The sequence below is a fragment of the Suricata suricatta genome, chromosome 13, assembly GCF_006229205.1.
Source record: "Suricata suricatta isolate VVHF042 chromosome 13, meerkat_22Aug2017_6uvM2_HiC, whole genome shotgun sequence".
Taxonomy (NCBI): domain Eukaryota; kingdom Metazoa; phylum Chordata; class Mammalia; order Carnivora; family Herpestidae; genus Suricata; species Suricata suricatta.
The window spans coordinates 27267619-27277555 of NC_043712.1; the positions used below are offsets into that span (position 1 = coordinate 27267619).

At 37.3% G+C, this 9937-nt stretch overlaps 1 pseudogene; it reads left to right on the plus strand.

Annotated features, from left to right (window-relative positions):
• The first annotated feature begins 9369 nt into the window (after positions 1 to 9369).
• The window catches only part of LOC115275887, a 1936-nt pseudogene continuing 1368 nt past the window's right edge, over positions 9370 to 9937 (plus strand).

The following is a 9937-nucleotide window of genomic DNA, read 5'->3' on the forward strand; positions in this document are numbered from 1 at the left end:
TAGGGTGAATTCCTTTGCTTCATCATTTTGAAGGAAGAAAAAGGAATTAATGAGGTACAAAAAATAAACCCTAAAATTAAAAAGTTAAACAGAACACATGTACAGAAAAAATCAAATAAATGATGCTAGATCCTAGGTATGTTTTGTTCTGGGTATTGAAAGGGGTTTAATAGATTTTAAAAAAGGGAGGGGGTGGGAAAGAAAATCATTTGAAAATTTGAAAAAATGAATACACTAAAATAGAATAAATGAAATGATGGAAGTAAAATATAATTTGAAGGTATTTACAAAAAAGTAAAAAATATAGTATGAAATTTTTAATAAAAATATTTTTAATAAAAATTGAAAATCAAAATAAATTTTTTCTTTCTGTATTCAAGAAAAAGAAAAGTAATGAAAATGAAAACAAAAGAAAATTGAATAGATGGGCCAGTGAACAGACTGAAATACGATTGAAATTACATTGCTTTCCACTAGAAGTCACTCTGAAGCACTTTATAGTCTGTAAACTAAGCAGGAGGAGAGACTTGTGGTGTTCCTGAAGAGTGAGGTTGGCCCATAGAGGTGGGGCTTCGTGTAATAACTGTGTTCTCCACTGGACGGCACTGCTCAGCTACTGGGGTGGATTGTTGTGGCGCTTGTAGGTGTGTATGCACGTGCGTGGGAGGGATAAAAATGGCGTCACCCAGCTACCCAGTCTCCAGTATTGGAACTCTGTTCTCCCTGATCAGCAATTGTGCAACCATCCTTTGTCTCCAACTTCTGTCCACTCCCCTCTTTTACACTGTCTTTGACCAAGCTATCACATTGCCAGGCGGCACCTCCTTCCCGAGTTTTATCTCAGATGAGGCTGTGTTTCCCAACCCCTCACTTCTGAGGGACAATGTCTTTGACCCATTCTGACCCTCTGTGGGAGGGTCTCACCTGGCCACACCCTGGAATGTGTGGGACCATGCTGCTGCTGATGCCCAGAGACCGTGGCTGGGTGCCAGCCTGCCCCAGAAAAAGTTCATGAGATTGTGTAGCAATAGTGTTTCAAGGATTATGTAAAATTGAAACACACATCAGGCACCAGGCTTCACCCTTCACGACCTTGTTCCAGCACCAGCAAATGTGGTTGTTCTTTGGGGTTTGTCTGGACCTTTGCCTGTGGAGTGTCCACACAGCATCTACCAAATGTCCTCCCAGCAGGGGAACTGCCTCTCCTCATGTGGTGTGAGGACCCCCTGAACCTCACTCTGCTCCTGGGAATTTGCCCTTCCCATCGGAGCACCATTGATGACGTTGAAGAACAGGCAGAAATGACTGGCCATGAAGCATAAATGGTGGTATGGAGCAAGAGATCAGCCACAACCAGTAGTCTCTACATGCACTCATTCAGTCACCCTTCAGTTATTCTATCTCCCTCTAAATGACATATCAATCTCTCCTAAGAGAGCCAATTAAAGTTTAAAACTAGCTAGTCTCTCTGCCTCCTCAGCATTTTCCAAAGAAGGGCCAATCACATCAATCTCTCCTAAGAAAGCCAATTAAAGTTTAAAACTGGCTAGTCTCTCTGCCTCCTCAGCATTTTCCAAAGAAGGGCCAATCTGCAATATTGTGGGTCTACTTTCGGGGCAGCTGCAGAATGACCAAGTCTAAACCCAACAAAGTCACAAAACTATGAATCAGTGAAACAACTCTCATCCCATTTAAAAAAAATTTTTTTAATGTTTTATTTATTTTTGATACTGAGAGAGACAGAGCATGAGAGGGGGAGGGGCAGAGAGAGAAGGAGACACAGAACTGGAAGCAGGCTCCAGGCTCTGAGCTGACTGTCAGCACAGAGCCTGACACGGGGCTCGAACCCACGAACATGAGATCTGACCTGAGCCGAAGTCGGAGGCTTAACCGACTGAGCCACCCAGGCGCCCCATCATCCCATTTTTTAAAATCTAATTTTGGATAAACCAGATTCTAACCACCTTCTCACTGACCATCATGATGAAAGAAAGTAATAAAGGAGTATTCTGTCTCTCTCTATCTATCCATACACACACACACACACACACACACACACACACACACACGTAATGTGTATATATATGGATATGTGTGTATGTGTGTGTGTGTGTGTGTGTGTGTGTGTGTGTGTGTGTATGTTTAACAATTTAAAATTGTTCTGGAAAGAAATTCCCAAGAACTCCATCTTAGGAAAAAAATATATTTGATGTAAATCAGTCTGAGAACATGTTATACAAACCTCTACTGTGGCTTGTCAATCAAATCTTCCGTGACCTCCTTGAGTATGCTGACGGCTTGTGGTTTAAGACAAATGTTGCCTCAATATATCCTAACAGCTTTACATACTGGAGAAATTTATAACATTTTACCCTCATTATAGTTTCAGAAAGTACACCGTTCCAAAAAGAAGTCACTTAGGTCTTAGTCTTTTTGTTGTTGTTGCCATTAGTTAGTGAGATATAGGATCTTGGAAGGATCTAAATTTGGGTCTTTTTCAAGTTTCTTAAAGAACATTCTCAGAAAATATTTTCTATTATTATTATTACTAAGAAAGCTAAAAGATTCAAGGAGATGGAGATAGAAGTAGAATGACAATGAAATAAAGGAGTCCTTTTTTAGTGATATGGTGTGCTATAAAATGCTCACTGCTGCCTCTTTCTGAACTATAAGAGGAAAATGAATCTCTACAATCAAAAGTAAACACAAGATTTTTTTAAAAATTAAAAGGCTAAAACAGAAATGCAAGTATATTTTAAAATCTAAATAAAATCAACAATTAAATAATGTAGTATTTTAAGCAATGTTTAAAAAAGTTAAAATAATCAAACAAAAGAATAAAACCTAATAATTTAATATCTTAAAGTTTTTGAACATTATAAAAGAAACATAAGCTATTCTTTCAAAAAACTACCACTTAGTTTCATTGATCTGTTTTGGTTTTTTGGATCCCATATCATTTGGTTCCTCAAGCCTTTATTATTTCCTTTCTGCTGGCTTTGGGCTTTATTTCCTGCTCCTTTTCCAGCTCCTTTAGTTATAAAGTTAGGTTGTGTATTAGGGATATTTCTTGATTCGTGAGATAGGATCAACAGATGATGGTGAGGATGTGGAGAAAGGAAACACTTTTGCACTGTTGGTGGGAATACAAACTGACGCAGCCACTCTGGAAAATAGTATAGAGTTTCCTCAAAAAATTAATATAGAACTAGCAATTGCACTGCTATAAATTTAACTCAATTTGACAGAGACACATGCAACCCAATGTACAAAGCAGTACTATCAACAATAGCCAAGTTATGGAAAGAGCCCAAATGCCCATCGACTGATGAATGGATAAAGAAGATGTGTTCTATATGTACAGTGAAGTACTACTTGACAATTAAAAAGAATGAAGTCCTGCAATTTGCAAAAAGGTGGAAGGAAATACAGGGTATTATAAGTCTGTCGGAGAAAGGGAGATATATGATTTCACTCATATATGGTATTTGAAAACTCAGCAGATGAACATGGGAGATCTGAAGGAAAAATAAGACAAGAACAGAGGGATGGGCAAACCATAAGAGATGCTTAAAGACAGAAAATAAATTGAAGGTTGTTGGAGGGGAGGGGAGTGGAGGGGTGGGTAAAATGGGTGATGGGCATTAACAAGGGCACTTTTCAGGATGAGCACTGGGTGTCATATGTAAGTAATGAATCACTGGGTTCTCCTGAAGTCAAGACTGCACTGTATGTTCATTCACTTGAATTTATATTTTCTAAAAATAGAGTATATTGCTTAAAAAAAAAAAGAAACATAATCTAGGAAAAGCCAAGATGGAACATCATGCAAGGATTTTTTTTTTTTTTTGCCTCTCGTGTCCATGAAATACAGCCAGATCAACACTAAACCACCCTGCATACTTAGAAAACTGATTTGAGAATTAACACAACAATCTGCACAACGTGAACCACAGAACTCAGCAGGTACGCAGAACAGAGATGTGAACTGGGGGAGAGAGAAGCCACGGAGGGCAGGGAGCTGTTTTTGCTTGTGGAGAAGACAGAGACGGGGGGGGGGGGGGGGGGGGGGGGGGGGGGGGGGCGGAGTATAGGATAAGCATCCCTCTCAAAAGCAGCTGGAGAAAAAGTGGAAAAGTGGAAATAGCCACAGGAACTGAACTAAAAAGGAGAAAGGAGAAAGGAGAGGGTTTAAATTCCATTAAGACTCTATAAACAGGGGAAGTGCAGAGTCTGAAACCCCACATCTTTGGAAAATGCTGAATTTTCTTTTTCTTGAATACAGAAAGAAAAAATTTATTTTGATTTTCAATTTTTATTAAAATATTTTTATTTAAAATTTCATACTATATTTTTTACTTTTTTGTAAATACCTTCAAATTATATTTTACTTCCATCATTTCATTTATTCTATTTTAGTGTATTCATTTTTTCAAATTTTCTAAATTGAAATATAGATTCCAGGCTATTGCAATCAAATTTCTAGCAGATATATTGTGAAAGTTTAGTGACCAGACACTAAAATATACAAATGTCAATACCGACCAACCCATCCAACAAGAAGAAAAAATTTAGAGGACCAAAATCAAGTCTTATTATATACAGCTATAGGTAATAATGTAGTATAGGTGCAAGGATAAGAATAGACTAGTTGAACAGTACAAGAGGCCCAAAAGAGATCCAAACATATTGGTCAATTAGTTTATGTCATAAGTGACACTATAGTGCAGTGGGGAAGGGAGCTTTCAATAAAATCATGTTGAGTCAAATAATGTGCATATAGTAAAAAGTAAATCTTGACCTTGCCTAATACCATACACAACAATTAATTCCAGATAGATTGTATATCTCAGTATGAAAGGCAAAAATGTAAAGTTTCCAGAAAGGAAGGTAGGACGCTTGGACTTATCAGGGTAGTTTCCTATGGGTAAAAATAGGAAAGACAAATGAATAAAATTATGCTTCTTTTAAGAGGGATAAAGACCAGGTGAATCAGTGTTGGATAGGTGATGAAACCTCTTATTGCTACATCAATGTTACATTGCTACAATGAATCAGTGTAATAAACAATCATCAAGTGTTAGTGGCACACCAAAATAAACATGTCTATGAGACACCTGGATCTGTGTGATCTCAACTACATTATCTTTGTATCTCAAATCAGCTCTGAGTTGGCTTGCTAATTGTTTGTGGACTCACTCGTTTGTTGGGGAGTGACTGACAGCTGACTCATGCCGGGTGGCGTTGGCTGTTGGCAACTGAGGCAACTGAGTTCTGCTTAATGTACATTTTATCCTTCAGTTGGATAACTTGGACATATTTTCATCATCATAGCAGAGAAGGAAAAGAGAGGACTAACCTAATTGTGAAAGTGCTTTACAAGTCTCTTCTTGCATTATATTTCTTAATGCTCCAGTGATCAAATCAAACCACATATGCAGGGCCTAAATCAGAATAGGCAAGACTAGGAAAGAGTGAAGAATTGGGGTCATTAATATAATTAATATACCGCAATTGTATAAGAGCATTTAGCTAATCAATAGTTAAGCTGATGTTGAATCCACAACTCTTTAAGTCTAGTACTCATTCCAATACACTATTCCTTCAAGGACTATTATATAATCTCTATAAAATCATAATCATTGTGCTAGAAACTTAGTCTTTTCAATGGGCATTTGAGAGAAATAAATTATCTGATTGATCTATGCTCTCCCTTTACTTTGTGGCCATTTAAAAGCTCAGTAAGGATGCTTTGTCTTCTATTTCTCAGATAACTGAAATATTTAGAGAGATTTCTGAAAGTAATTCAGTCACTTTTCAAGCTCAGAGGCCCTGTAGGAAGGCATTTCTATAGTTTTTAATTGTAGTGTTTGCTGTGTAATTTGAGGGTAATCTGCAGGAGGAATGCAATAGGCAAATAGTCGTCTACAATTCTGTTTTCACAAAGGCTGCTCAGTAATCATGTCTTTTATTGGCCCAGATAACTTGAATTAATTAATTTTTTTCACCTCATTTTTTTTGGTTCCCAATTATTAATTGGAACTTGGAGAATCAAACCCTGGAGAACTAGAAAGTTTCTTAACTTCTTTATGTTTCAGAATCACTGCATTAAATTGTTACGGGATTTAGAAGGTCCCTAATAGCAACAGGAGACTTTAGTAGTCTTAGATCCAGGGGTAACATTTTGGAAGCTTTAGAGAGCAGAGCAGAGGTGATGATTTTGGCAGAAAAAGAATCTTTGTCATTATTTTTCTTAAGCAATTATTTTTAAATTTTTAACAAAAGCTCTGTAGGTTGAGAATATGTGAATGAGGCAAGATTTGGGTTGACTTTTTGCAAACCAAGAGCATCCATATCCTTTTTCATTGCAATCTTCTGAATAAAAATACCTCTACATAACCTACTCTAATATAGTTTTTAGGGAGTATTACCATAATTACAAAATTCAGAGTCTTTTATTATTATGAACACTGCGCAAGATTCACAAGAATGACCATGCTGGAGATCAACTTTAAATACTGAGGCATAAATTAATCAAAAAGGAAGATGCTCGTCACATGTGCTGAGGTAAACAAGAGCAGATATTATCCGTCTCTTTCTGTAAGCTCAGATTTATAAAATTTGTTAATGGATCTCATCTAGGCCAGGAGACAGAATAGGAGACCAGATATTTACTTTAAAAAGAAGTATTAGTTGATAATAGAAAAACACTGAGTCCTGAGTATGGGATGGAAATTTTTTATTTTATGCTTTATGATTTTGATGTTCTCATTTACCTCAGACAAGTCATTAAATTCCTTCAAGCATCCATCAACTTTAAAATAAGAATGTTGGAATAGAACTCTGATTTGTTCTGGGTCTGACATTTAGAAAGGAAAAGAGTTTTTGGGAAACATTTAGTTATGTTAGCACTGGCATCCGAAGTCATTTTAGGGAAAATATCTCAATAAAATGACTTAGGATAGGTTAAGACTCTTGAAGGGTTGTAAGATAAGGATAAGGAAATAAATGAGAACTCAATCTGCATGAGAAAAAGAGAAGACCTCATTTTGTTTATAAGAAAAGACCAGACAATAGTAAAGAAAGAAGAGAAAGGGGAAAGGAAGAACAAGATCTAGAGCAGGAAAACCGAGTGCTCTAGTGGAAGACCACTAGAAAAGCCCTCCATAGAATCCGTGGTCTTACTGACCAAATGAACTTTAAAGAGCAGAAAACTTTAACAAACACCTTTCTGGAAATAATCAGTCAAGTGTTTCCTATTCACCCATGGACTGGGAGTTGAAATTTTAATAGAATATGAAGAAGGTACTAAGTTTTTTGTTTTTTTTTTACCTGAGTCAGTGTGAACCAGCACTGGGTTAGCATAGGCAGCTATAGCTCTGGAAAGCAGGGAGAAAATGAAATCATAAACGTTTTGTGATGTTCTGAAATATGACAGAGGCCATGGAATTGGGGTGGTGGAAAGAGAATTTTAAATAAGTTAATCTAGGAATTGTCATCTTCCTGTATAGATTAGAAAAAAAAACTGATTTCAAAGAGGCCAAGTGATTTGCCTAATTATGCATACCAGTAAGTAGCATGGTTGGATTTAGAGCTCAGTTCTCACGTTCAGAAGATAGTGGTCTAAAACCCTATAGAGGATGATTGTTTGGGGAACACGTCAACCTCTTCTAAGAGTTCAAGTGATCATTGCCTTCCCCACCTAATTCTATGTGAAATATTTAAAACTAAGAGCTCATCATCTTTGTTTCTTAAATGAATTAGTTTCTTTAATGTTACTGACAAAGGTGCAGATCTAAATGACAACTTGAGATATCATTATGCTTTTATGTTGACACAGAGAACCCTAGTAAAAATATACTCATTTGAATATGTATCAAACACTGCCCATGTTCAAGGAAGTAATGTGTTATTAAAAATCTTGAATGTAAATTATTCCCATTAGTATTATGGGAAACAATATTTTGAGAAGCTCAGTTTTACCAGGAGGGAGAGCAAATGGGATATGCACATAGGGCTATAGTTCAGTGTAATGTACTCAAGTAACATAAGTATGTACAAAGAATGAAGCTGTACTTGAGAGAGTAGCATACAATTTTGGTGGCTGGATAAATATTCATGAAAGAAAAGGTTGGAGTTGGTGAAAAAGATAACTTCATGTAGATGAACTATTGGTCAAAGACATAAAAATATAAAACGGCATGATAAGTATGAGGAATTATAAGCTGGTTGTTGTTTCAGACCAGATCTGGAGGTGGAGTGTTGGAAGATGAGGCAGAGAAGTAGGCAATGATGAGGATGTGAGGCTTGAGTGCATGTGACTGATTTTATGTGAACTCCGTTTGTAGGACAGTGGTTTTTAAACATGTCCCTATATGTGTCTAATTGTGAGATATAGCACAAGTATTTTGAATTGCCTTATGAAATCCATAACTTTGAAAATCAGTTTGTTTCTAAGGAAGGTTCAGATTTATTCCATATTCAAAAATGCCTTTTAGGAGATGGAAATCAGGTAGCGCTATAGTGATTGGAGGCATGCTTATCTTCTATTTATAGCGTACAGCATATCTGTCTGTTATATTACATAATTAGCAGGTTTTTGAAAAGCAACTAAATCCTTTCTCCGTGTAATGTTTTACAATTTGTTTTCCTTTCCCTAGCAAACTTTTCTTGGTCCTTAACTCAATTAGGTATAATGCCTTTTTTAAAGTTTCTATATTCATTTTGAGACATAGAGAGAGAGAGAGAGAGAGAGAGAGAGAGAGAGAGAGAGAGAGAGAGAGAGAGAATGTGAGCATTTGAGGGCTGAAAGAATGAGGGAATGATAGAATCTCAGTCTCTGCACTGCCAGTGTGGAGCTTGACATGGGACTTGAAACGAACCCTTGCAGGGCTTGAACTCAGGAACCATGGGATCAGGAGCAGTGCCAAAACCAGTTGGATGCTCAACCACTGAGCCACCCACTGGCCCCAGGTCTAATGACTTTTTTGATTAAACTAAGTCTCACAATGTCTCAGTGACCAGTGCTCCAAACATAGAGAATAAGGGTTCTTACCCTCTGTGTTCTCATGGTACCCTAGAGTGTATTTATATCATATTACTGAATTTATTTGTTTCCTTGACTGTGGATATTTTATTGTGAGTTGCTTAAGAGTAGCTTTTTATGTAATTCAAAGAGATCTTCAGTGACTTGTAGTATATTCAACAAATGAATGAATGAATGCATAATAGGCTATTGCCAGAATAATGATCCTTGTACCCCTAACAAATCCCCTTAAAGATGGTAGAATTTAATTTATATATATATATGTATATATATATATAATTTATATTTTTATTCACTACTACAGATAAACAAAAATGCATAAAATGGTCAAGACAAACTGGACACTCATTTCTAATTTTATTTTCCTGGGATTTTCTCACTATCCCAAAGCTGAGGTCATCATATTTGTGCTGTGCTTGCTGATGTACCTGACCACCCTGCTGGGTAATACCATCTTGATCTCCATCACCGTCCTGGATTCCCACCTACACAAACCCATGTACTTCTTCCTCAGCAACCTGTCCTTTTTAGACATCTGGTACACCTCTTCTGCTCTCACTCCAATGCTGACAAACTTTGTTTCAGGGAAGAACACCATCTCATTTTCAGGATGTGCCGCTCAGATGTACTTCTCTCTTGCCATGGGCTCCACTGAGTGCGTGCTCCTGTCCATGATGGCATATGACCGGTATGTGGCCATCTGCAACCCCCTGAGATACCCCATCATCATGAACAAGAGGGTCTGTGTGCAGATTGCAGCTGGCTCCTGGATGACAGGCTGCCTCACCGCCCTGGTGGAAGCCGTATCTGTGCTGCAGCTGTCTCTGTGTGGAAATAGCACCATCAATCACTTCACTTGTGAAATTCTGGCTGTCTTGAACCTGGCTTGTG